Source organism: Calonectris borealis, chromosome 4 (assembly GCF_964195595.1).
Source record: "Calonectris borealis chromosome 4, bCalBor7.hap1.2, whole genome shotgun sequence".
NCBI classification, from domain to species: Eukaryota; Metazoa; Chordata; class Aves; order Procellariiformes; family Procellariidae; genus Calonectris; species Calonectris borealis.
This window is the reverse complement of record NC_134315.1, coordinates 15,271,624-15,298,992: the sequence shown is the minus strand read 5'-3', so window position 1 is coordinate 15,298,992 and position 27,369 is coordinate 15,271,624.

Here is a 27,369-nt window from a genome sequence, read left to right as displayed (position 1 = left end):
CCTATTAACTGGTATAGTGCTGTGTTTTGGATGTAGTGTGAGAATAATGTTGATAGCACACTGATGTTTTGGTTGTTGCTAGGTATTGTTTACGCTAGTCAAGGACTTTTCATCTTCCCATGCCCTGCCAGATGTGCAGGGAGCTGGGAGGGAGCGCGGCCAGGACGGCTGGCCCAGCTGGCCAATAGGCTATTCAATACCATATGACGTCATGCTCAGCATATAAGGCTGGGTGAAGAAGAAGGAGGGGGGGGGGGCGTTCGGAGTGATGGCGCTTGTCTTCCCAAGTAACCGTTACGCGTGATGGAGCCCTGCTTTCCTGGCGATGGCTGAACACCTGCCTGCCGATGGGAAGTGGTGAATGAATTCTGTGTTTTGCTTTGCTTGCGTGCGCGGCTTTTGCTTTCCCTATTAAACTGTCTTTATCTCAACCCACGAGTTTTCTCACTCTTACCCTTCCGATTCTCTCCCCGTCCCGCTGGGGGTGGGGGGAGTGAGTGAGCGGCTGCGTGGTATTTAGCTGCCTGCCAGGTTAAACCACGACAGTGGCCAAGAGGGCCATCACCCCAGCTTCTTGCCTGTCATAGAATCATAGAATCACTTAGGTTGGAAAAGACCCTTAAGATCATCAGGGTCAGGGACAGCTGGGTGACACTGTGTAAGAAAGGTCAGGACTTCAGTGGATTAGGGCTCTTCCTGAGCCTGTGTGATACGTTGGTGCCCAACTCTAGGGAATGAAGGAGAAGAGGATATGAAATAGTGTTAAACATAGCTGGACTAGAAAGAGAGAAGACTAAAACCACAAATAACAGGGAAGAAGAGATAATGACAAATAACTATCTAACTGAGTAAGCTATATAATCACAAGAGTGTAAGCCAGAAATAGGTTAATATTAGGGTGGGAACAGATCTTGACTTTCTTTCTGTGAATTGCTCCAGCTCATCACCTATGTAGTCAAAATAATCTCTAATATGAAAACAATTCATAATTATTATCCAACTCCAGCATTCAGACCATTTCTAAACCCTTATCACTGGCCATGTTTACAGACTGTACCAATACTGGCTTTACCTGCGGTGCAGCCAGGCTACAAAATGAAGCAGAAACAAAACGTTACTTAAGGTCATGGAATCCATGTTACATTTGTAATTTGGCACAGAGATCTCTAACACAGTAAAATCTATATGAGCTGTTAACTCTAATCTTCAGTCCCCTTATGCCCAAACCCAATCGAGCTGAAGTCTGTCGACACGGAATTATATTTTTGAGGTTTGCCTGATGGACAGATACTTCTGTCTTTCAGATAAGTAAATGATGTACAGAATAATTTAAGTACCAACTTGGGATATACAACTTGATCCTTCAACTCCTACATTTTAAAGGGGTTTCTAGTTTAAACCTAGCAATGAATCAATTACTTCTAGGATGATTTCATGAGTTGCCTGGAACTAACTCCTCAAACTACTAACTTGGCAAGGGTTATGGAGCTGCTAAAAAAGAGTTCTCAAATTTTCACTTGCCCTTGGCAAACTTCAAGATGTAAAGAAAATACGACTGGCAGACCACTTGTTTTAGGCATATCATGTATGACAGACATAAAAAACCAAAGTATGATGGGGGAATATTTTTGGGAAGAATGAAATCTGGGGAGACACAACAAATTAACCATTTCTTGTAAATGTGGGAAGTGCCTCTTACAACGAGCTTTTCATTTGTATTAGCTAAAAGTCCAGCAGTTCAAAGGCCAGTGGAGAATGACAAATGATTGAAATATTCTGTGGCCATTAATGTGTTTTCCTCAAGACTTGATTTCATTTCTAGACTTAACCAGAAAGATTTAGGATTTGTATATGTATATTCCTCATGCTGACCACTGACTAGAGATTTAGACTGGAACTACAGCAGACAGTTGTCAGTATGACGATGTCTTCAATGGTTTTATCAGTTTGACTGCTTTTGTGGTCTTTATATACAGGAAAAGCCCTAAAACACATTGAACTATGCCAATTAGGAAGCGCTTTTTGTAGTATAATTTATTTCCTTAAGGGAATTTGTATATTTTATGTTGTCAAAAGCTATGTCTATTAAAATTTTTTTGTCATACAATCACGAAATAATTTAGGTTAGAAGGGACCTCTGGACTTCACCTAGGCCAGCTTCCTGGACTAGTGGTGTGGGGCTACCTTCAACGCTAAATCAGATTGCTCAGAGGCCAGTGCTTCTCCAGGTACCTCTTCCAGTGCTTCACCAATCATTGTGAACATTGTTTTATTGTATATACAACCAGAATTTCCCTTTCTGCACCCGGTGATCATTGCCTCTGGGAAGAGTTTGGCTATGTCCTCTCTCACCTCCCCCTACTTCAGGAAGTGGAAGACAGCAATTAAAACCACCCCTAAGCCTCCTCTTCTCCAGACTCAACAAGGCTGGAGCTCCCTCAGCCTCTGCTTCTATGTTGGATGCTCCCATGCCCCGGGCAGCTTCGTAGCCCTCAGCTGAGCTCCCACCTATCTGCACACCCCAGGGAACCCAGAGCTTGACAGGGTATTGCAGAGGCAGCATTGCAAATGCCAAGTCATCGTCCATTATCCCACCCCTTGACTTACAGCCCAGGGTGCCATTAGCCTTTCTCCTGTAATCACATTTTAAGACCAGTGCTTACTCATATAGAAATGTCTTAGAATACTAAAGAATTAAACTAATGAATTATTGAAAAGATCTCAGAGCTATAATTTTTCTTTGGGAATCTAATTTGGGAATTTCTCTAGGTTGTGTGAGTTTAAAGATCTGTATTCGTATCTCAGAGTAGCTAAATCCCTACCACAGACTAATGCTTAAATATAAGAGGTAAGTATTATGAAAGAATTCAGGATTAGATTATCATGTTTCTACAGAAATCACCAACCATTTTTTTAATGTTTATTTTTGCCTAATTCTGCTTTGTCTGATATCAGAGAACTTTTGAAAATACTGAATAAACAGCAAACTTTTCTGTTGGTTTTGCTTTACATTGAATATAATTCATGTTATATTTTAATTTTTTTTTTCCAAGAGCAATCTCCATGGAAAAATGCTCAAGGAAATTGGTCCATTTTTCCCAACAGTCACTAGGTGTGAAACTTCCTCTCAGAGTGGAGTTAAGAGTTCCTCCCTTCCAGGAACACTTGAGAAGAGGGAATGCAGCTGAACTGCTTTGCTTAATTAGTCAGTTTATCTGAACTGAGGATGGACTAACACTCCTAGGACAAGTAGTATAAAAGAGGGTTGGCAATGCTGAAAAGGAAAAACTGAAGACTTGTTGGAAGAATGTGTAAGAGAATAAATTTCAGCCTGAATTAAGGACCCAGTAAGTAGAAGACTACATCTAATAAAATAGGTGCTTTTTTTTTTCCCCTCATATATTTATGTAGTTCCTTACAAGCTGGGATGTTGAATTGGGGCATACTGAGCTAGCATGTTAAGAGAAGAGTGTATGTGTGCAGGGGGAGATGGGTGATTACTTTGTTCCCTTTTCAACTGTATATAAATACAGCATAGGTTGTGATCTGTTTAAAGCTCATATGACCAGATTTCTTACATGCTGACTGATACAGTCTCCTTATAATCCTTTATGTCTCCATATATTTTTTGTTTTGTATGTCAGGCAAGGTTTTAATTTATGGGGTGTGCCTATTTTTTTTTAAACATATCTACGACAATTGTCTTGGCTTACATTAGATTCCAAGTTTTTCTTCCATTTGTATGTCCACCTTCATATCTGTTATTCTGTTCGAATTATTCAGGATATGGCTTCTAAGTCAAAAAAGAAACATTGCTAAGCAATTTTTTTAAGCTTTTTTTATTTATAACAGACCTTAAAACTATGAAATGTTTATGTTCCTTGACCTGCCTACAGCACTTGCACAACTTCCAGTAAGGGTCTTTTCCTTTGGATAACTTTGTAGTTGCTACTGCTGCTGAATAACTGACATTGTGGTTGTTTGCATTAGCGTTAAGAACCCCAGAAGTCCCATCCTTTGAGACACATAATTAACCACAATTTATTCTTCAATAAAACTTAGCATTTACCATAAAATCCCAAAGACACATTTTTATTCCACAAAATCTTAGTTCATCATATTATGCATAATGGAGCATATTTATTAGCATAATCTAGTCTAGTAATGCTACCTCTCACATTAGCATGTATTTAGTAGGATCAGAGAGGAGTGTAAGAAGAGGAAGTTCTCATGCAAGACTAAACTCTGTTTTAGGTGCAGATAATCCTCCTAAGAAGTAAAATAAAGCAACAATCAATGCAAATACTAATAGAAAGGAGCAGAAATATCTGTTACATAAATGTTGTGCTATGAAATAATAAATATAACTTGTGCTTTTTACAAGTTCAAGTAAGCATTTGTGCATAGTTAACATAGTTTTTAAAAAAGAAACCAAGTTAGTTTTAAAGGCCAGGTCTTCAATTGTTCAAAACATAAATATTATACACTGAAACAAGTTTGGGTTTTTACTTATCTTCTAAGGTTTCTTTTTCTGTGTATGAATGTAGAATTACTTTATACGTATACACAGTTTTTTTTTTCTGGTACTGTACTGCCATAAAGCCTTATATAAATTAATTCACATAGTTCTGTAAATTGTACTCCTTGTTCTGTGCTCCAAGACTAAGCATGGCTTGTTCTGGTTCAGCATAAGGTTAAATACATATAGAAAAAGATTCCCTGTGGAAAATAAGGATATATGGCTGGACTGCATATATACTTGAGTGAGTATTAAAGTACATGAAATTTCTTCCATTATTTCAACAGGTTTCTTCATTACTTCATCAAAGTTTTAGTCTCTGGATTAAGTTCCCATGCAGCTCCACAGAGAAGCCATTCTGGTACAGGAGACATCACGAACACCAGCACGCTGTCTCTTGAGATCAGAGATTAATCATTGGGTTGAATACTTGTATATTGTTTTCAGTTATGGCCTGTGTTCTTCTGGGATGTATCTAAGCTCAGTTTAACTTGACCATCGGGGGATTAACAGCCTTTCATACTTACCCTGCTAGCTCAACAATTACAGCAACTTGCTAATGTATTTGACCTCACAGGAAGATTCGTTAAGACTTATTTTAGTGCGGTCTGTGCACAGCCTATTTCTTCCTACCTGCAGCTACATCTGCAGTGACCATAGGAGCATAGTGCCGAGACCCCCACACTAGCACAGTCAGCTGGTACAACCCCCCCAGCCCAGTGTGAAAGGTGAGGTCTTGGGGTCTGGTTCTGGGCTGTGCCCTCCCCCGTGTGCAGCTCTGTGGCCACTGGGCTGATGTGCCTAACACTGCCTCTTGTCTCTGAGCCAGGGTGGAGAGCTCTCCGCTCTAATCTCCTGTAAATCTGACTCCAGGCTGGAACGATGATCAGTTAGTGACTGCAGATTAACAGGATTATATGGGGGTTTATTTGGCATATTAGGTTTAGTTCAACGCAGCATTTAGATGGAATTGGAACATTCAAAACTGACCTTATAAAAGCCCAGCCAACTTTGATTTTAAACTCAGTTGTGTGAAGCGGATAGCCCTTAGCACAGTAGGTAACTCTCTCTAGGAATCTGCTGCTTCTGCAGTAGCCCTAGTGCTCAGTTTGGGCTAAAGTGAGAGAAATGGTCTCAACCAGGAATCTTTTCTGAGCATGCTGATAAGCTCTCTGAGCAGGTGTACTTATCGCATGCCCTAATGCAGCAGCTGGGACCAGACCTGACAAAAAGAAGCAGCCACGGACGTGTAGCTGGAGGAGCAGCTTCAATGCCTTCTTCACTCCAGCAACTTTCAAAGGCTTGCTCACCCCAAGTCGCAGGCTGTCAGCTGCTCTTGAATGGCTGAAGGGATTAGGACCATGTCACTCTGCAAAAGATCACACCAACAACAGTCTGTCGTGTGCTGGTTTGCAAGAGTGTCTCCTAGGCTGTGAACCTGGCTCTGTACTGGAGTGCCATACCCACCTATGCCACAGCCCCAAGCTTTCCCTTAGCTACACTTTCCCCTAGTGAACCTCATCTTCATTGCTGCGCAATGGGTACCACTTTATCAGGACAGGTTGGAGCAGTGCCTTTCCAAGAGTCCCACAGTCTGAGCCTGATCTATACAGGTACTAGAGGAATGGGACCGAACTTCCTTATGCCGAGGAAAAGACTGAAGCCAAGTTTCCCACTTCCTAGGCTGTTACAGGTGATGGTAGTGGCATTGCTGGAATCGTAAGTGTCCTGGGTTTTTAGGAGAAAAACAAACAGGCGGTGGGTGTTAGTCTATTCCCACAAAGAATGGCTGCTGGCATTGTCCTCGCAGAAGGTTTCTGAGCTGTAAGTCTCCAGAGCAGTAAGAATGATGTGATTATAAGAGACAAACGTGGCAGCACACTCTGTGACTCACTGTCCATGGTATATGGTTTTCTTTAAAGCATTTGCATAGTCCTGAGACACAAGCTTCTCACCAAACTCTTCATGGCTCAGCCATAGTCTTGAAAACTAATATAACTCTTCAGTACTTTGTGAAAAACCTCACCGAAGTTTAGAATAATCCTGTACCGTGATGGTTAGGAGGTTCCAGCAGGATGAGATGCAAATGTGTCACATGACTAATTGGAATTTGTCCTTTCGTCTTTTGTTTGTTGTTCTCATCTTATTTTCTTCATCCAAAGTGCTGTGAATGCCCTACCAAGGAACTACGTATCTGCTGGATAGTGAAGTACAATGCTAGTCCTGGGGCTTGTAGTCACTACTGTGTAAATATTTAATATCAGTGATAATGGCTCTTTGGGGGGGAAAAACGGTGTATCACCCATAAGTGTTACTGGCACTGCTATTACAGTCTCCTGGATCCAAGCCAGGAGATCTGGCAGATGTTAGAGGAAGCACACTTAGACCCTTAAGTGAGGCACTAACATAAATACAACAACTATTCAGTGCCTATTCAAGCGGTGTGTGGTCACTTTGGCTGGATAGTGCTGAGTCTGTGGAAGTTGCTGTCTCTGTGATAGTTGTGAGCCCAAGGCTGAGTTCCAGTAAAGTTTATGATTTGAAAAGAATTCTGAAAGAACTAACTAGATTCTGCAGGCAACTTCAAATTTAATTAATTTATTAGCAACCATGTGACTGAAGCTATAAAATGCAGGATTTCTTAGATGTGCCTATTCTTTAAAGACTCAGCTTGTGTGTTCCTCAGAACTCTCTGTAAGGTAAGGTCAAACAAAAAATAGCAAGTACAGAACTGGATATTTCAATGAATACTAATTCCCTATTAGTGTATTAATGTCTAATATAGGAAACTGTTCTTTTTTTCTTAGCCCAAAGACCTTTTAAGATAGGTGCTATTGTCTTTTTAAGGCTTTTGTTGCAGTAAAACAGATTGACTGACAGGAAAACTAATGAAACAAAGCGAATGAAGAGTTACTATGCTGATATTGTTCTTTCATCTTTATTTTAGTACACTTAATGGCTTAATATTAAGCCAACAGATCAGCTTAGTTGTTGTACATTTCCTCACCTGCCAGCTGACTTTGATCCTTAGGTACTATCCAGCTTCTTCCTCTTGCTGAGAAACTTAAGGCTAAGTACTCATCACCCCAATGCTGGGAGCAAATGTGCTGGACACAGGAAGAGTTTTCTTGGTGAACAGAGACGTATGTTTTATGATGTATTTGGTTACTGTACTCAAGAGGGACAGGGTGAGACCTTAGCAGTTTCTAGCCAATTGGGACGGCAGGCACGCCTCCCCCCACCTCCATCAGCCAGGCACGGACTGCAATCCGACTTGCAAATATAGGGGTTGGCTGTCTTTCCCAATACTGTCCCGAGTCCCTTCCGCTGACTGGGAGGGAAGGAAGAGGCTCTTCACTTTCTCATCGTTTCTCTGGAGTGCCAGCAGAGCAGAGGATGCCCAGCAATCACTCATCTGTTTGCTGATTCACAAAAGGTTTGTTTTTAAGGGAAATCTTCTGATTGAAAGGAGACTGTGCGTGTAATGCTACAGCTTTTATCTTCTGAAGGCACTGTTCTGTAACCATGGCATTCCTTGGAGGCAACAAACTCTCTGATGCTCTCTTTAACTGATGTAAGTATAGATTAATCATATGCTAACTTGGCAAGTCGCTTTATTGCAAATTGCTTCTGTCTTAAAGCACAGTAAAATGCTCATTATTTAAAAAAAAAAAAAAATTCATGGGGAGTTTCAGCTCCTTGGCACAAATTCTGAGTTGTAAACTTGGGGTCTGGCGTAAGTATTCTAAGCAATACACAAGGAAATAATCTTACCATAGTAAGATCTAAAGAAAAAAGGGGGTAGGTAAGGTGGTTTGTTAGAGTGTGTAGTAATGTATGTGGAAACTTGCAACAGATAGATGGGGACTCTTGTATCCTTGCTTGTTTGCATTTAAGAGGGCTGATCAAATATTTGTGTAAGTTAATGGGAATTTCTCCATTTGATCTTATGGGATCTAGTTTAGGTCTAAACATATTTTTAAAACTGAAGGATATTTTCTCAACTGGAAGGCAGGAAAGTGGTGTTGGGAAATCTTTGCACCATATCCTTAATAAAATAAATTAAGACATTCCTTACTCAGTCAAGGGGCCTAATTCTGTTTTACATATGTTAATTATGATGAGGCAATTCATGGAGGAAAGATGTAAGCTGTTCTCCTGGAAAACACTGAAAAGTATTGTAGGCTTAACTGGAGGTTCTGATCTTGTATCTCTTTTTATCCCTTACCTTTGTGAGTCCTAAGACAGAAGAAAGCAAATCACAGAAAGCACGCTTTGCTTGCCTTTCACACTGTGTGCCTAAGCTTAGGCACACAGTGTGAGAGGCAAGCAAAGATCACAGATTGCCTGAAGTCTGTCAAACAGATGAGAAAAACAAACCCATCTCTTTTTAATAACCTTTGGTGTTAATTGATTTGGAGTAAATTTTAACTTCAAGATTTTTAAGAAGATGAATACCCCAAGGCTTATAAAAAGACCTTTAAAAAAGACCCCTTCCTCCTGCAACTGCTTTTTGGGGCATCTGTCCTCAGAGGCAGGAGGCAATAACTGACAAAACCAGAGGTGGAGTCTGTGGGCTTTTTTACTGGCTTGCTTTGAACTTTGTTTCTATGTATTTTTTCAGAAATGGTCTCATCGGTTGTCCCCAGTGTTCTGGAGTGCCACGTAATGGCTCAATCCCCAAAATACTTTATTTGGAAGAGCTAAAAAAAATCCACTTGCACTAAGTCATAGAGTTCAAAGCTCTAAGGCTGCAAAGCTGGAAGTTAGGCTGGCTGAGAACTGTAGTTTAGCAGTAAGCACTTCCCTCTCGTACCGGTAGATTATCCTAGTGAATGTATTTAGCTGTAATATAAGAGGATGAGTCAAAACGTGTGTAAAATCCAAATGTTTCCAATAGTCTCAGATATCTGGCCTGACTCGCTCAGTACCACTGGCAGGGAACAGGAGAGCCAGCTGATGCTAGCTTCTGCATACAGCCCTGCTTGCTCTTAAGCAACAAGTGCTGACACCTCCCAGGCTCCTAGTCCAGACGGTATTAGCTCTCTCCCTATAAGCTCCTCTTCTAGTCTTGTCATCCTTGAACACCCCATTCATCCCTTCCTTTCCTCCTCACACTGAGGAAGAGTTTTGGTCCTCAGCCTGAGGATGAGATTTTCTCTGTGTTGCTCAGCCATAGTGGTGAGAGGGCAAGGGCAGAGGAGGAGAAAGAAGGTGGCTGTACAGAGAAAACTAAAGGACAGAAAAATATGCTTCTCAGTTCTGGTAACCTGTGTGTTTTGTGTTGTGGTTTGTTTTTTTTTTTTTCTCCCAAAACAAAAGCTCCCAAATAGCACTGTGCTGAAGCATGGGGTGGTCTCTCTCATCCAATGCCAGACCCTAACCACGTGGTTATCTCTCTGTACCTCAGGCGTGTATGCTTCCCAGTGGGTCTCATGTTATAGTAACAAAACGTCAAATTAGAGGTTCTAAAGATGTACAGCAAATCACTGAAGACTAATCTGCAGTCCTCCTTCGTAGTAAAAAGAGTGGCAAGTAAGAAATAGAAACGAACTCCTTACTTCTGGTGCTAGGCTATAATCCAACTGCTTGAGAAGAGTTTATCTCTACTGTCTTTCAAATCGGACAAAACTGGTCTGATGAATGAGAAGAAATGGACAAGTAATGGAGCAAGGGGTTTTTTTTTCCTCTTACCTACTGCACTGACACAAAAGAATCCTACTGAGGGTGCTCTCATGGCTTTGTCTTAGCAGCTGGAAGTTATTCCTCATTCCTAACCCTGGTATGATAGTGGAGGGGGCAATGAAGCTTGTGACTCATCCTAGACTTTTACTAGGAAGTAATCTTATGAACAAACATCACAGACAATGCGTAGAAGGAAAAACAGTAGAGATTTGTTTAACTGGGGAGTTGTCAAATCAGCTTGCTTTAATTGCAGAAGGATTTAGTGTTGCGCCACAGAGTTTGGGGAAGAAATTTTTATTACTGTTCCACTACTTTATTACTGCTTCTTAGTTTACAAATTGGCAAGTTTTTCTGTGGTCATACAACAACTATATGTTTTTAATTTAAGTTTAAAAGGAAAAACAAATAGGTAATATTGGAAGATACCTGGATTTCCAGCTGGAAAGGAGATTCAGGTTCTATAATAGGAAGCTATTCCAATACAAATTTTTTGGATTGCAAGCTGTTTTTCAAAAGGATTAAAAAATAACTTATTGGAGCTCTTGAGCAAGTGAAGCAGATAGAATGAGATCATAACACAGAGCGCGTACTGCCAGAACACTTTGAAGAGAGTGGTATCAACTCTTACACTCTGACAAAGGGTTTGGAGTCATCCTGCACTGCTACAGAAACCAAGTGGATCCATTTCATGCAAAAACACCTAACAGTAACCTTGAGGAGGAGCAACTATAGTTAAAAAAAATGTTCTGTCTGCCAAGCTGTCAGTATTTCAAGGCAATTGCTGCAAACATGAAAGAACATGTTGTAGGGAAGAGGGCAGCTTAAAAGAAAGTCCCAGCCAGATTCCTCCCTCCTTGGGTTGTGAAAAAAAGAAGTTAAGCAGCATGTGATCAAAAGTTGTGAGGTCTTGTTCTCAATCTCTGTAGTTATTTGAAGCTGTCACATTATCTCTTTCACTACTCACTATCTGCAAGCTCCCTTGCTTTGATCTCCAAGCATTTCCTTGGCAACCTGGACAGAACAAAAATTCGTGTCAGTAGTTAAGATCACTTCAGCTTAGAGGTGATGGTGAATTAGGATAGGTTTGGATGGTCAGTGTCCAAATGCAGTCGGAGTCTTCTCCATATTCCCTTTCATGTACTGCTCACCACAATTGAGAAGCATAGATCTGAGGAATAACATCATATGCAAGCCGCTGTCTCGAAAATCCGTGGTCAGTCAGAGATTTGCCGAACACAAACAAGTCTTGATTTGGCCAGAGGGCTGTGGCTTCTGTGGAACTATGTGTACAGGCATAAGTCACGGCAAAGATGTGCATGTAAGTGTGCTGCAATCTAACCTCTGATCTGAGAGATGATCTTGTCCTTGGTATATCTTATCCCGCAAAGGATACTAGGTTTTAATCAACCAATGTAGGTCAGGACAGAGGTCACTTAATGAGCTCTGTAATGCCATAGGGTCTGGTGTGGTAAACAGTCTTTGGCATTAGTATCTGCTCTTGTGGATTTTGGGGTGAAGTGTGAGCATAAGGTAATGTCCCAGAAAGAGATGAGGAACAGCACATTATGTATTCATTCCAACTAGAATTAGGTCTAAATTACTTATACACAGAGAAAAGAGTTGAAGAGTTAAAGCTAGGGTTTCAAGCAAAATTGAGGCTGGGATAATTGCAGACAGCAGGATGCTGCAGTAGTGCTTTGCACCTAGAGGGAAACAAATATTAATCAAAACGATTAAGTGACAAACCAAGCCGCGAGAACTGAGTCTTGGATAACATCATGTTCCGGTCTTGCAGAAATATGAGGAAAGGCAAGACAGGGACAGCAGCTTAAGGAGCTTAAGGAATGAATTTCATGCCTTGATCAAATGCTGTGGGGGGTGCAGTGGGAAACTGTAGTAACAAAATACAGCTGCAGGAGACTGAATGGAGGAAATCGCCAAAATTGTCCTCATTTCTGTTTCGAAAGAAGTGCAAAGCTTCTCAGAGCTGCAGAATATAGTATTTATGCTACCTTGCTGCCTTGAGGATTGTTGAGAGCGTATCAAACTAGAGTTGACACCAGCACTGAACTATTTCAGGGAGTTACCTATATGCAGGGTATTCCATGGAAATAGCATATATGCCTATATTGTATGGCTTATATGCCCACCTAATGCAGTTATGATGGCAGGTACTGTAGTGAGAGAGGTTATATCCATATGGTATGTCATCATTTTGCTTCCTTTGAGACAGTAAGAATTCATACAGGAGTAACAGTGGCTACATTAAAAGTTTGTCTAGCTTATTCTGGCACATTAGATACCTGTTTCTTACAGGCTGGCTAGAAGCTGCATGCCTCTTCTGCAACAGTAATTACACAAGTTAGTTTTTTGCTGTTCCTGCTTCCCTGGGTTATGCTTTTGCAGCCTAATGAAACAATCAGGCAAGTTTCCAGCTGTAATTAACTCCTGAGAATTGATCTGTTCTGTTAGGGAAGAAGGGGGAATAGCAAACAGTCTGTACTAACCTCACCATCATGAGTTTCAGTTTAGACAAATTTATGGTGTTTCCCTCTTCCGTGGTGGCTCTTCTCTCTACATCTGTTACGATGTTGAGTACAAAGTTGGAGAAACTGACTGCGGTGGCATTATTACCATGTTTGCTTTCAGATTATCAGCTTGTTCTGGTGCAGCTGATAAAGCAGTGTTTGGTTCTATTTAAATGTCATACCATTTGTTGATAATCAGTTATTAAACTACAGGGTGGATATTTGTTCTCGGTGTTTCTTCAAAACACCATGTTATGCTTTTTACAGTGTTTAGTCTGAATCTTAAACACCATGCAGAAGATTCTTTCAGGGACAGGATTCATACGTTGTCTTCATATCACCAGTTGATACATGATGTGTTATGGAAGATCAATGAGCAGTTTTAGACTTAACCACCTATTGAGCAGATCTCTTATTGTTGTGTATCAGACTGGCAAGTTTCATGTTCAGAATTTAATTGTCAGGGGGGTGGGGAGGAGAAGAGAAAATGTGCATAAAACCAGAGAAGTATTTTACCATCTATATATTGCTAAAAGTTCTCAGAAGTTTCTATAAGACTTGTTTGTTTCTGCTGTTACTGTTACCTGCCTGGCTGAGCCAGACCTAGTCTCGCTAATTGAAAATCGACTCTATTTTAGAAAATAAGTAAAAGGAAAACAGTTCATGAGTTTGCCAATAGGCCTATTTTTCCTGTGCTCCTCCATAGTGAGACTTGAGAGTAACAGGACCGCGGCAGTTTGTGGGGCTCAGGAGCACACCCTACACATCTGATGTGCACAAACCTTTGTTGCACAATGTCAGTGAACGAAAGCCACCCTGAAAGCATAATGTGTGTGCAGCCCTCTTGGAGAGGGGTTGGGCTGAGGAGGAAAAGCAAGCTGGCATGACAGGCACTTGTGATATTTAACACCGAGCTGTATTCCCTAGCCACAAAAAACAGGCAAGTACAAGACTCTATACACTTTTACATAATTACAATATTTCCTTTTCCAGGTCTTTAGGAATAGATAGCCAGGAGCTCTCAGACCCCTCTCCCCCAGAGACACTAAAGATCTGCTGTATCACAACTGAAGTAGAAACAGCATAAGCAATTATCAAATAAGATGGGAGTGAGAGGGGAGAGAACTTTTTAATTAAACCCATTCTGAAAAGGAAGTAAACAACTGAACAAGGAACTTTATTGCAGGAAGCTTGAGAGGATGGAGAAAAGGTGAGGAAAAAATAAATTAATTAAATATTGCCCCAAAGGCAAACTAATAACTCAGAATAGTCTGATAGTAGGCCAGTCTTCCTCAGGATAGGATTGACTTCTCTGCTCTTCCTTTCCCATGCTCAGCGTCTTGCTCGAAGAGAGGGTATTTAAATTGTAGGACTATACAAGCAACAGGCTGCTTCTGTAGGCTGCAGTGCTCCATTTTGTTGATAACTCTCCTTTGCTGGCTTCCCCAGCAAGCAGTGGTGGCTGTGGTGCCCTGCTTCTCTCTGACCTGGAGGGTCTGGCTCCAGCTTGGTTTTGCCTCTGCCCTGAGCAACCTCTTGCACCAGTTCCTGGTAGTACTGCAGCACTCCACTCAGGAGGAGTGGAGAATCGACCAAAACAGACATTTCCCATGTGGAGCAATTCCTCTTTAAAATAAACATACCAAACCACTATTGGTAGGGGAGAAACCTAAGGCTGAGGCTACCTGTTACAGCATTAAATGAGGGGAGATGCCTTGGGCACACTGGGAAGATTTTGGTGCAACCACAGTGGTGTTTTTGTTTGAATAGCGGTAAACCAAGATGTGTTCTGGCTTGTGAGGCAGAGAAGTCTTGGAGCATGTGAACTAATGTCTTGTAAAGTTTAGGAAAAGGAGAACTGTTTTAATGACTAATTTAGATACAACCTGTAAGGCATAATTGCTTAATGTGGCACAACAGGAGTGTACCCAGGGAACCAAAGAGTTGATGCACAAATGTGCATATAAACCCACATAACTTAGCTTAGGAAGGGTATGGCTGATAAGTCTCACAACACAAGAATTAGGGAGCTTCCAGGGAAGTCATCAAAAAAAAGCTAAAATTGACAACCTCATGTGTTGATCCCGTGGAACTCATTGCCATAGGATGTTGGAACAAAAAATATAAATTGGAGAAGTGAAACAGGAGCATGGAAAGTGGATCCAAATACAGACTGTAAGTTAGGAAGTTCCTAAGAAACCAATAACCAGACGCTGGACACGTGAATTGGGGAAGGCTTTTCCTACACTTGCTTTGTTTCTCATTGCATCCTTGAATATCCACTACTAGCCATTGTAAGATGTGACCATGGGGCTGGACCAAATAGAGTGCTGGCTAGTTTTACTAAAGTGAGACTGTTTGTGTAGTTCTCTGTACTTTGCAAAGGTTCTGCAAGGAGAGACTGTTTGTGTAGTTCTCTGTACTTTGCAAAGGTTCTGCAAGGAAAGGACAACTTCAGGGAAAGGGCTCCCTAATCTCCTTCCTAAGCGAGGAGTCCTTAGTATACTTAGTCTCACACAGTAGCATTCATCATTTCTGCCCTTCTCTGCATCTTTTTTAGCTCCCTAATACTTCTGTGAGAGGAAAGGTCTACAACAGAATGTATTGCTGGCTGCAGTCAGGATCAGTAGCAACATAAGGATTCTTTTCTTAAGATTTATTTTAATGCTTTGCTTGTTTTGTCTGCCTCAGAGAACTGAACTAAGAGCTTCCTAGGACTATCCATAATGGTTTCAAGATCTTCCCAAATTAAAATAGCTACCTGTGAGTCCATTACTGTATATGTATTAAGGGTTTTTTCTACATTCATTAATATGCAAGTATGCATATGAATTTTATCTGTCACTTAAAACACAAAGTGACTTTTTACAATTCTCTGCAATCAGCTTTAGATTTGACTGTCCCCAGTACACAGTTACGCAAACATTCTCCTCACATCTGCACTCCTTTTCAAAATAACTCAATGATAGGTTGAGCAATACAATCCCCAGATAATGGTGGTATTGTGCATTACTCTAGCATTTGATGGAATTAATTTTATGCAGAAACAGCTAAATTCAGCAGTATGACCAATATGCAGTTTAGCATGGTGTTTTAGTGCTTGCATAACTTGCTTGTGTGCTTAGATAGCATGTTCTTGCATCCTGTACTGGTCTGGAATAGTGACTTACCTTTCGCAGATTGGGTCACCCAAAGTACTTAAAACCTTGATTTTCATTACAACCATAAACAGGAGGTGAGGGGATCTATACCCAAAACTCTGCTATGCAGTTACCAATTATTTCAATATTTACCTGGGCAATAAGCTCACAACTTTGTGCATTCTTCCCGATGGCGTAGCATGTACTACCTATAGATTCCTGTTTCAGTTCTCAGGTTAATGTTTTATTAATTAACAACACAAGTCTTAACATGCAAATAATGCCCCTTGAACCAACAGCAGTGGAATGCAGTAACATAGTTCCAGGATTTTTCGAAATACATGGCATGAGTCATGCACTTGGATATAATTCAGTCACTATCACATCCTGTTGGTATAATTGGCAATAAAACTTGAGTCTCATGAAATGTCCTAGGTTCTTCTGATAATCTAGTGACAATCTTACTGTTGATGACTTGCCTTACATCACCAGTGTTATTCCTTTCATATACTAGCTTACACCATGAAATTACAGTAACTTGCTCAACTTACAAACCTTCATCAGCAAGAGCGGGCAAGGTCAACTCCAACTGAACTTAAAAGCCAGTACTTAAGACTCAACAGACCAAAAGGTTGCTACAATGGGAAATGCTTGAGCACGAGTGAAGCAGAAAAGGTGGAAAGAAACCTTTTATGGTAGCTGTCAGCAGCAACCCAAACAGAGGATATTGGGCTATCATAGGGTGTTATGCAGACTTATAACTTGGTGCTTTTATGTTACCTGAGAAGCTGTGCATACATCTGTCTAGAAGCTTGTGCAGTTACAGGATGGGCTACCTTCTCACTGGAAGAGCCCTCTTGCTAAGAGCTGTTCACCAAATGCATGGTATCTTCCTGTGGGGTTTAGGGATCTTCTCTGAAGGCTCAGGGTGCATTCTTCAACATCAGTAATCAGTGCCTGCAACAGTGCAGTGGGAAACACTTCAACAGTCCTTGGGTAGGCCACTCTTGCCCCCTCCCCTTAACTACAAAGCTGTGTTCTGTTCATTACATTACAATCAACACCACAGGGAGAGCACAAGAAATAAGATTTATGGTGCTATTTTATAACATAATGTAGAGGATTTTAACTGCTGAGCTTTTATTCCCAAAAAGTCCTCCTCAACCTTCAGTCCCACTGCAGGAGACATGCTTAGCTCCTTGTAGAAATGGGCTTTAAATGTAGTAAACCTTATGTGAAGAGGAGCAATGCAAATTCACCTGTCTCAAGTTATTCCTCCTCTCCATAGGAAAAGGTTGGATCTAAAATAATGGCTTTCTGTCAATGTCCTTTTATTCCATAAACAAAGATACCTTATTCACTTGGAATCAGTGAAATTAATTTCATTTCTAATGTCTTCCTAGAATATGCTGTTCTGCTTACATAATCATTTCTATAAATGATTAGACCACCTAAATAATTAGGTGGTTAAGAAGTATTACCATCTTGAGCAAAGACTGACAATTAAGTTTATTGCAGAAAAATTGTCTTACAGTTTGACTGCAACTGAAGGAAAGACTACCTTTTTTTCATGGAGAATTCCTTTTGCTGTGACTAGTGCTAACCAGCCAGAAGAGTTCTGCTTTTGACAAATAAAGACACTGTATTAAACTCTTGAAGTTTAATACATCCACCTCCCTTTCTAGAGATCATAGTTCAAATGACTCTGGTTTCCAGAGCAGTAAAACATGGAACAGAAACACTGTTATGCTCAAGATATTGTTTATGGGCAAAGAGGAAGCACACCTTAGATCTACTAAGAATTTACTGTTAACTCTGAGCTTGTTACTATAATTGGAATTTTAAGAGTCTCGTTATGAGTCCAGATCTATTTATTACAGAGGCAGAGAGAATAACAATGCAGTCAGAAGTGCTATACTCATACTCCTCCGCTGCTGCTCCTCTCCCTGGCGTTACGCTCGCCCATCCCCGGCTCCTCTGGGCCCTAAGGTTGATGGTTTCACCCTGGTGGGGGGCGGGTGATGACAAGTCATCTGCACCTCCAGTCCTTTATTCTTTTTTTATTGGTCTGCAGCTCCACGTAGCACCCAAATTTACTGTATAACGGTGCCTTTTATGTATGTTAGATACTGCTTCTTTGTTGACTATTGCTTTGTTTGACTGCCAGTCACCTGGTGGCAGTGGCCAGGTTCAGCCAAGAGCCCCGATCTGCAGACAAGCCCCTGGTGATGAGGCAGGTCTGGGGTTCAGATGAGAACTGAAGTCGGCAAGTCAGGGTCAGGCCCGTGACCCCAGCACCCAGGGTCGGGCACAGCCCCGTGATCAACAGGCAAGTCCATGGTGATGCAGCAGGTCCGAGTTTGAGCTGCAAAGTCAGGCCTGCTGGTCAGGGTAAAGGTCTGGATCAGCTTAACCTGGAGCGAGGACAACGGCCGAGAACATCCCCTTACTTACATCCCCTCCTGAGTGAAGGTGGAGGGGAGTCCCTGCTGCTCAGCGGGGCTCTCCTCACAGCTGGGTGCCTGCACCCATCCTCTAAGCTGACCCTGAGACCAGGACGGGCTATGTGCTCAGGGCCCTGACACCAAAACTGCTGAAAATGGTAATAACTAACAGACTTTGACCCCAATAGCTTTTGAAATGCAAAGCAGGCACTTCAGCCATCAGCCTTTCCAGTATTTCATAACCCCTGGAAATGTAAGGCAGTTTCGCATCTTTACATTCGTGTAATTGAAACCTACTGAGTGTGACGAAACATTTTTTGTAACATTTTTAAAGCTACAACAAAAGACATTTAAATGCCCCTGGAAATCACAGCTAAAGCTCAGGAGAGGCGGGAAGATCTATTTCACTAGTTCTTTTCTTTGGTTCTCCAATTCCACAACGTGGGAGAAAAACGCCTATGTTCACAACATGCAGAATTTTACCATATTTACATATGAAGCTTTAATTACACAAATTAAGGTAGCGACACTTTAAAGCCAATTCTTATATTACATTATCTTTCCCTAATTTTAAAGGGGAATTTGGTAATAGCCTTCAAGAGAATAAATGGTGAGCTGCTGCTTGCCAGGTTTCATGAATCTGTGAAGAGAGTAATTTGTTTCACAAATACGTCTGTGTTATTTTTTACTCCCTAGATGAAGAAAAAAGAGATATCAGACCTAAAACTACAGCTAGACAAGCTAAAAGGGTCTGGCAGCCTGAAGCGAAGCCGGGATTGGGGCTATTTAAAATAACTGGGCACGTTGGATAGGGAAAAGTTTATTTTCCTAGCTTGATTTCCAGGACCAACTTTCACAAGAAAGCAACATGAGTATATATTTCTACTCTGGGCTTGCTCTGCCTCCTTTTTAGGCACATTCAGCATTGTGCGGAATGCGTGGACTCTGGGCTCGGCAGCGTTTGCTGCTCCCAGGGGGCTGGAGCTCGAGCCCTGCAACTCCAGTTTTGAGTAAGCTAGAGACTGGCTGAGAGTGCAATGCATACAAAGGCATTTTCTTTCATTTTCCCCTCCACAGAGGTCAAGGATGATGTCTAAGGCTAGAAGGAGTCATTATATTATCGAGGATGATACTGTGAGTCAGAACATGGAGCTTCACCTGGAGGGGCCTTGTGTTAGAGCCTGATGTGTTTCCAGTTTAAGTGATCTTTTGAAAAGATCACTGGTTCTCCTCTGAAGATTTCAAGAGGAGTAGTAAACAATTCCTAAGTGTAATAGGACCGCTGATTGGAAAAACTGTTTTTGTAGAAATTGCCTGCCTGTTCTTGATGTCTATAATGAGACTATAGGAAAAGATGTGTAAAGAAGTCATCTGTCAGGGTATACCTGCCTGCTGGAAGCAGGTTTTGCTACTACACTAAGAGAGAAGGAAGGCTCAAGACCTTAGTACCCTGGTGAGAAGAGTATTTCTTGCTTACAGCATTAATAAAGACAACAGAAGCTGCTCAAATATATCGGTCTTGGGAATTTCGAAAGTATTCTCTGATGTTCAACCAAAAAACCCTTAGATGCTGGTACTCTACCTTCTTTGGAATTGAGCCCAAAATTCCCACCCTAGAAGGGCTTCATTTTGGGGCATAATCCTTCTTTATAACAGGAGTTACAGTGTTTCCTTTCCACCTGGAAAGAACCTGTACTCAGGAGCAGCTCTGGTCTTAACTCAGGGCATGACCTTACAACATAAAAGCTTTTAGTTGTCAATATTTAATTCAACATTTACTAAATGGCAGGTAAATGCTAGGCTGACTTCCCTGGAAATAACTTGGCAAAGATTTAACTAGCTTTAATCTACATGGAAGGTAATGTTGGAAATAACCCTAACATAATGATAACATTAAACTCATGGCTCGTAAGATTTTTCCTAGATGATGACATACCAGACTTGCATATGTAAATGACAGAAAATGGTTAAAACAAGACTAATGGCCAACACAACAAAGGGTAATTATTAACCACTTTTTCTTCCAAGAACTGGGAAATACTCTGCTGTAGCTGATCCAAAGCACTATTTCGTAATAATCAGTAAAAACTGTTTTCAAATATTCAATATTCTTGTTCTGTTTTCCCCCCCCGATCTGTTACACCTGCTTGTACCTACATATTGGGAACTTTGACGTTTTTAAGCTGAAAAGGCTACTAAATAAAAATGGTCGGTGTCCTGGCTTTTCTCTCAAAACTATGGTTTTAGCAGTGCAGGAACGTGATATGTTTCCATCAAGGACATGCAGCCATGAAAGGCACCAAATTCCAGTTTTGGAGGTTTGACTAAGTAAGAAGCTAGATGTTCTCACTTTCACTAGCAAAGTATTTATGTACATGCTTAATTCTCCTATGGAATTAGGTTTAAAACTAAACCGTATACTACTGCTTTGCGACATCAGGGCATTTTTATAGAACTAAAATCTAAGCATCAGCTTGGCTTACCAAGCTCCAAATTTCCAAAGGGACCTACCTGCATAGAAACCAGCTACATCTTTATGTGTGAATGACCATTCACGCATATAGTTACAGACACTGTATACTCTCTGGTTATTACACGTACTCCAGCATTTCTGTTTCTAACTTCCTAACAATAAAAAATTCATCTTGAACCTGAAATTAAAATTTCAGGTTTTTATCTGACTGCTCAGTCGGTGAGCTTTCAACTTAGGCTTGCTTTTTTTCTGTTGTGTTTAAATGTCAATTATAAAAATCTTTGCTTCTTTCTTGTGTGGTATCTAACAAAGCAATTCTTGTTTGTTCTCTTTCTTGGTCATGACTGTGTAAGTTGCCCTTGAGAAGGTTTCTTTGTATTCTTGCTCAAGTTGATACAGGCCAAATTTATAAACTTGAATCTAAAACTTGGGAAAACTTGGATCAGAGAGGTAGCTTTGTTTAGTCTGAAAGGATTAGTTCTAGCACAGAGTGGGCTGCTCTTCAATAACCATTGAATTCATGCTTTTTGAACAGGCACGTCTTCCCAAAGCTTACATAACCACATATAACTGGTTTTATAAGGTAGCAGTGCCAGCTTTATAGCCTTATCTTGCTTATTTTCCTGTCCTTATGCTAATCATGGGACATGCTGAGCAACAAGTCCTTTCCACAAACGACGGATGCTACTAAGAAGTAGTGTATCTTGCTTTTAAATGTCACAAACCTGATCACTTTGGATTAATTTAAAAGTTGTGAAGATTTCAGTTAAAAGGTAGATTATGTAAAGTGTAAATTAAATGTATATAGGTTGGAAGGTACCATCTGTCACTTGCATCTAAGATACAAGATATGTTTGAACCCCACCTGTCCGCTCCCTCATTCTCACTCCAGAGAGTGAGGAGTGAATCTCCTATTTCCTTATAACCACTGTAACACCTGTGTTTCAAAGGGCTAAGGTACAAGACTCTACTTTTTTCCTGTTAATTGTAAGATATTGGGTGCCAACTTTAAGACACTTTTAGATAAAATATACTAGGGGATCTTATGGAGAACAACTTTCCTGTCCCCCCAAAGTGGTGTTTTCATTGATTAGCATCTTGTAACCATAGAAAGATGCCTATGTTTAGCTGAAGCAAATTTGATGGTAATACCTTTTGAGAATTTCACTGAGATTTACGTAACAGGGTCAAAAGTGATCCGTAGGAGCTGCCAGAACAATCATAACCTGAAGTACAAACCAACCACCACATGCTCAATAATGCCACCCTCCCTAAAAGAATAAGGTTACTTCAAATCCCAGCCAGAATTTACAGTTTCAGCCAACTCACGTCTGTACAGCTGCCTCTCTACCTAACGCATCTTGGATAGCTTAGCATCTGCAAGCTTACAGATAATCCAATTAAATTAGATATTAAGGTCCCTGAGGAAATGCTGATGAGCCTAATTTAACATATGTTGGATTGTCAGAGAAAGCAATACGGGTACCAGCAGGGAAAAGCCAAAACAGAGATCACCTTTTCACACCAAAGAGTGTTCTTATCTCTGCTTAGCTTTGGGATGTAAGGAACTGATAGCAAAAGCAAAGTCAGAACTGCTACACCCTTGTCCTGACCGGTGTTTTGTTTAGTATTTAAACTAACACTGATATGGAGTTCCTCTCTATGGCACAAAGCCAGAACGGCAGACAAGGTAAATCTTTTTACGAACTACTGTGGGTTTTGTTACTGTACAGTATGTCTTGTCCCAGCCTTTCAAAAACTTGCAAAAGTGTGACTCCTGACAAGTACCACACTGTCTCACACGCAGGAGTACTGGACCAACACATCACTGGTAAAAGCCATTTACAGCCCATGGAATGCTGTGGGTGTTCCTCCACCTGGTCACTTGTTATCGGGTAAGAGTATATGAATGCAAGTCCTAGCCTTAGGCACTTGCATTTCAAATGTCTATTGGTTCGAATGTGAGAAGCAAAGCTTTTTCACGCTATGTGGCAACTGAAACAAAGACCTCTTGTATGGTATTGCAGCCATACAAGGCAGTTTTTTTTCTACTGGGTACGAAAGATTTATTGCGTGAATTCCAGCTGAAGCGTCATACTATTCTTTGTTTTTACTGTTAATTATTTATTACTTCTGAAAAGATATAAAAGAGTTAAAGCTGACTCTGAATTTAATTCAATGATTTAACTGTCCCTATTTCAGAGAAGAGGGCTGCTGTAACAATCCTGAAGAGGGCTGCTTCTGAACTGCACTGAACTTCAGAAATCACTGGAAGCGAAGAATACTTTGGGTAAGTGGTGAGTAGTGCCTAGAAGTTGGACTTGATACTTTGGAGCAACTTCTCAAATTTGGCAATGTTCTCAAGGGTTTGACTCGGGGAGGGAGGAATAGATTTATCTTGGTATAAGCCAATTTTGTGAAATTTGTAAACAAGTAATTTCCTGTGCTAGTCAAGTACTCAGCTTCTATATAAGCAGTCATTAACTCTGAAATCTCTGTCTGCTTCTCCTGGTTAACAGATTTCTATGGAAAATAGCTTTAATTTTCCCCCCAGTTTATATTAAAACAAACACCTTCATTTTGAAAAAGAAATTCAATCTTTTCCCTTCTCAGTAGGGGACAGGACAAGGGGTAATGGTTTTAAACTAAAAGAGGGTATTTAGACTAGATATAAGGAAGAAATTTTTTACAATGAGGGTGGTGAAACACTGGCACAGGTTGCCCAGAGAGGTGGTAGGTGCCCCATCCCTGGGAACATTCAAGGTCAGGTTGGTCGGGGCTCTGAGCAACCTGATCGAGTTGAAGATGTCCCTGCCCATGGCAGGAGGGGTTGGACTAGATGACCTTTAAAGGTCCCTTCCAACCCAAACTACTCTATGATTTTATGATTTTTGCACCATGTTTTCCAAAGCTTTGCGATTCACACCCTATTGCAGTGTTGTCTCTCTTAGTGCTTCTTTTTCCCATTTTTAAAAGAAACCAAGCTATTCTGTGCTACACCTGAAAGAGATTTACTCTTAGGAGTGCAAAGCAGCTCCTTTCCATCCCGGAGAGGCTGTGCTGATTTATAATTATAGATGAATTTTGTCAGCTGGAAGCTCCTCTTCTGACTTCCATGTTTTTCCTGTGCATAGTAGTGCAATGTTGACACAGGCATAATGCTTTTATAGAGGTAATATATTTTGCGCTTGGGAGACAGACAAGGAAGCCATGTATGCCCATCGTGAGGAATTTGTGTCAGCAGAACCTTTTATATCGCAGATAAACTGCCTGAAGCTTGCTTGTGTTGTGCCTTGGGTGGAGTGACCAGTGGCTTGGTGTAAGTCCAGGCCACCTGAACAAGATGGCAAATGGGCCTTGACTGGGTACTGGCCCAAACAGTGCTTTGCACTCACACTGGACAACAATAATTAATCTATTCCAGGTCTTACACTTTTCTTAGTTTGGGATTTTTTTCTTAATAACTGTGACTTGTAACTCAGCTTGTCTGAGGCGGTCAACTCATTGGTGATTTTGTCATCTAACGTATCAAATATGGCTATTTAAAATCTGAATTCATCTGAAACTGCTCCCTTTGCATATTTGCTTTTTTGTGAACACGACAGCTTTCTGATAGCTTTTCTTTTTCCTGACTTGCAGTTGATGAATTATGAATGTTCAACAGAAGTTCAAAACCAAACCTAGATTACAGTAGGTTTATTCATACCTCTCTCAAGTCAGTTTGCTGTGCCAGTCATAATGCTCCTGCTCTGTGAACTGCTGAGCCATCCTTGCCAAGTCTAACAATTTGTACGAGTCAGTTGGATTGCATGTCCTACTAATGAACTCAACCTATACATTGCTAAATACACTGCTGGATAAGTAGGTAAATAAACTATAGCTTTGTTTGTAATGCTGGAATGGAAGGTGCCCCCTCGCTCAACATTTCCTGATTTGTGGGTCACCTCCTGACTAACTGTGCAAGCTAGGGAGCAGACAGATCTAATCTTCCATGATAAAGAATGAATAATGAATGAATATTTCTGGATCCACAACTTAAGCAACTTACCTGGTACTAGCAATATGAACTTCAGGGGGAAGGAATACACTTTTGCACCCTATTTGTTAAAACTTTTCAGTGAATGGCCACCAGCAGCAGCAGTGCAAATCTCAGACTTTCATTCCCCTAAGTGGAATGTTGCTCCTTTAGATTTTGTCAAACACTGCAATCTGAAGATCAGGTTTCTGCTTGCTGTAATCATGTCTCTCTTCCCTGCACACAAGTCAACAAGACTGCAAAAGTAACATTGACAAATCCATGCAGCATTTCAGTGATTTGTACTCCATCCCCAGTCCAGATTTCTTATTTTTTGCATCACATTGGATGTCTGTCCTGGATATGGTAACATTCCTTTTTCTACAGTCAAGTGGATATATTTAAAAAGTTGTGAAACTAGGTTACCCAAAATACTGGAGGGAGAGTTCAATCTGAACACTTCCGCAGATAGTGCACTGTTAGCAATTAAACTTTCCAGACACAACAGACATATCTTAAGCCTTTTAAAGATTGCTCAAAGAACAAGAGGACGATTCAGCCATATAAAAAAAAATGTGGTGAGGGAAGGCAGACACAAGTTATCCTTGCTAGTGGTTTAGCTGTGAGGTTGAGTTATGTCTCTTTAGATGCTTAGCAGACTGTTTCTGACTGAGCCTGTGCTGTTTCTGTTTCAGTGCTATGCCCCATATACTCTTTGTCTTGTAAGCTCTTAAATTCCAGTTTGATCATGCTTTGTTCATGCACTGTCAGAACCTTCATTAATTTAGTTATCTACATTATCTATATATGAAATACTGTATAGCACGCAGGTGCTGCAGTGAGCAAGTCTGACATTATTTTTGGTATGCTTGTCAAATGTGGCATTGGGACAGGTGAACTGTCTGATGATGAGACTAAGCATCTCTCTTATAAAGTGAAATACATTTGCCTTGAAAGCTCTTTTTGAAGAGTGATTTAGCAGGAATTGACTAAGGCCCTTTGCAGCAAAGGGAAAGGAATTGTTTGCAAGTTTTTGGTATTGACTGCACTGGGAGGTAGAGAGGGAAGAAGGTAATTTTTCTGGCTTTAGCACTTAGAGGATGCTGTCACGTCTCTAGTCTTTCTTGCTGCAAAGCTCTGGCTGATTTCTTGGAATCATCTGAAATAATGGCCCCAGTACTGCCAATGGCAATGGCAGTACTTCGATCAGACAGAATTTCTTCTTAGAAAACCTCTTGTATGTGTGATGGCTTCAACACAATTTCCACTCCAACCTGCTGTTTCATTAAATTGACTGTTACTCCCTGTGTATCATAGCTCACTATCTGGTAGCCTCTTGTCTACACGACAACTTGTATTCAAGACTGGATCTATCGTTACCATAATGTTCAAGCAAGCAAAGATCTTGAAATGTAGTGTCATCTCAACATATTGAGACAGAATAACCCAGTAATCCATATCCCAAATGAACTGAACAGACTGACAGACTGACCAAGATCATACAACGAAGCACAGTGTAAATAACAGATAATCCATCATCTCTGAAACCCCAGAAATCAGTTTAGTTTCTTAATAAATGGTGATTAAAATGTCCTTTAACACTATTAAAGCACATACAGTTTTGTTCAGGCAAGAATTTTCTTGACAGAGCAGTAAATGCATGGACCCCTTCTTTGCAAATGCATTCAGGCAATGCCCCAGCTAATATAGGGTTTAATAACCATTAGAATTACAACACCAGTTAATCCAAATGTTCTGGCTGCAACCAGCCATAGTAATGTAGTTCCACCTGACTATCTAAACTCCTTTTGTACTCGCAGTGGTCTGATGTCCCTATTCTAACAGAGACAGCGCGTCTGCTGAAGGGCCTGATACCGTAGCTTTTTTCCTCTTCATGCTTTAGTTGTGCTAAGAACTACTATTCCAGCCCCAAAGAGCATGCTGCCCTCTGAGGAGACTACTTAAACACAGTTAGCTTGTATTTTTTGGTTGCTTTTAACTGCATTCAGTCTGGTGCTGCTGTACCTTCCTGAATGAGGATCTGACTTTTGAAGGGAGTAGCTAGGCTTCTTATACACTTTTTAAAGTCCTATGACCATTCCATCAGATTTATGATTTTATTAAAAACAAAAATTGCCTCAGCTGAACAGTACAACTTTCCCTCTTTTCTTCCTCAGCTATTACCTAACAAGGTAACAGAATGGAGAACAAACAACAAAGCAACGATGAGAAAGAAAATAAGGCGGTGAAGAAAAAAATGGTGAGTGAATTATCCAAATCTTCTGTTAACACACGTTTGCTATTGGAGGACTGGAGGCAGAAAATAACTATTTGGAACCTATATGAATACTTGCAGGCATGGGCTTAGTGTCCTAAATACAGGAATGTTGCTGTTCCTTCTCCCTTTGGTACGTGGACTGCTAATGGGCTTACTGTGTAGCTGCATCACAGGCCTCCAAGTTTTTCCTGTGTTTCTCTTTATATGTATATCTGGTTTTGAACTAGCCAAAAAACTGTTTCAGTAAACCCTTCTGGGATTACATGACTTTAGGATAGGTTAAAGCC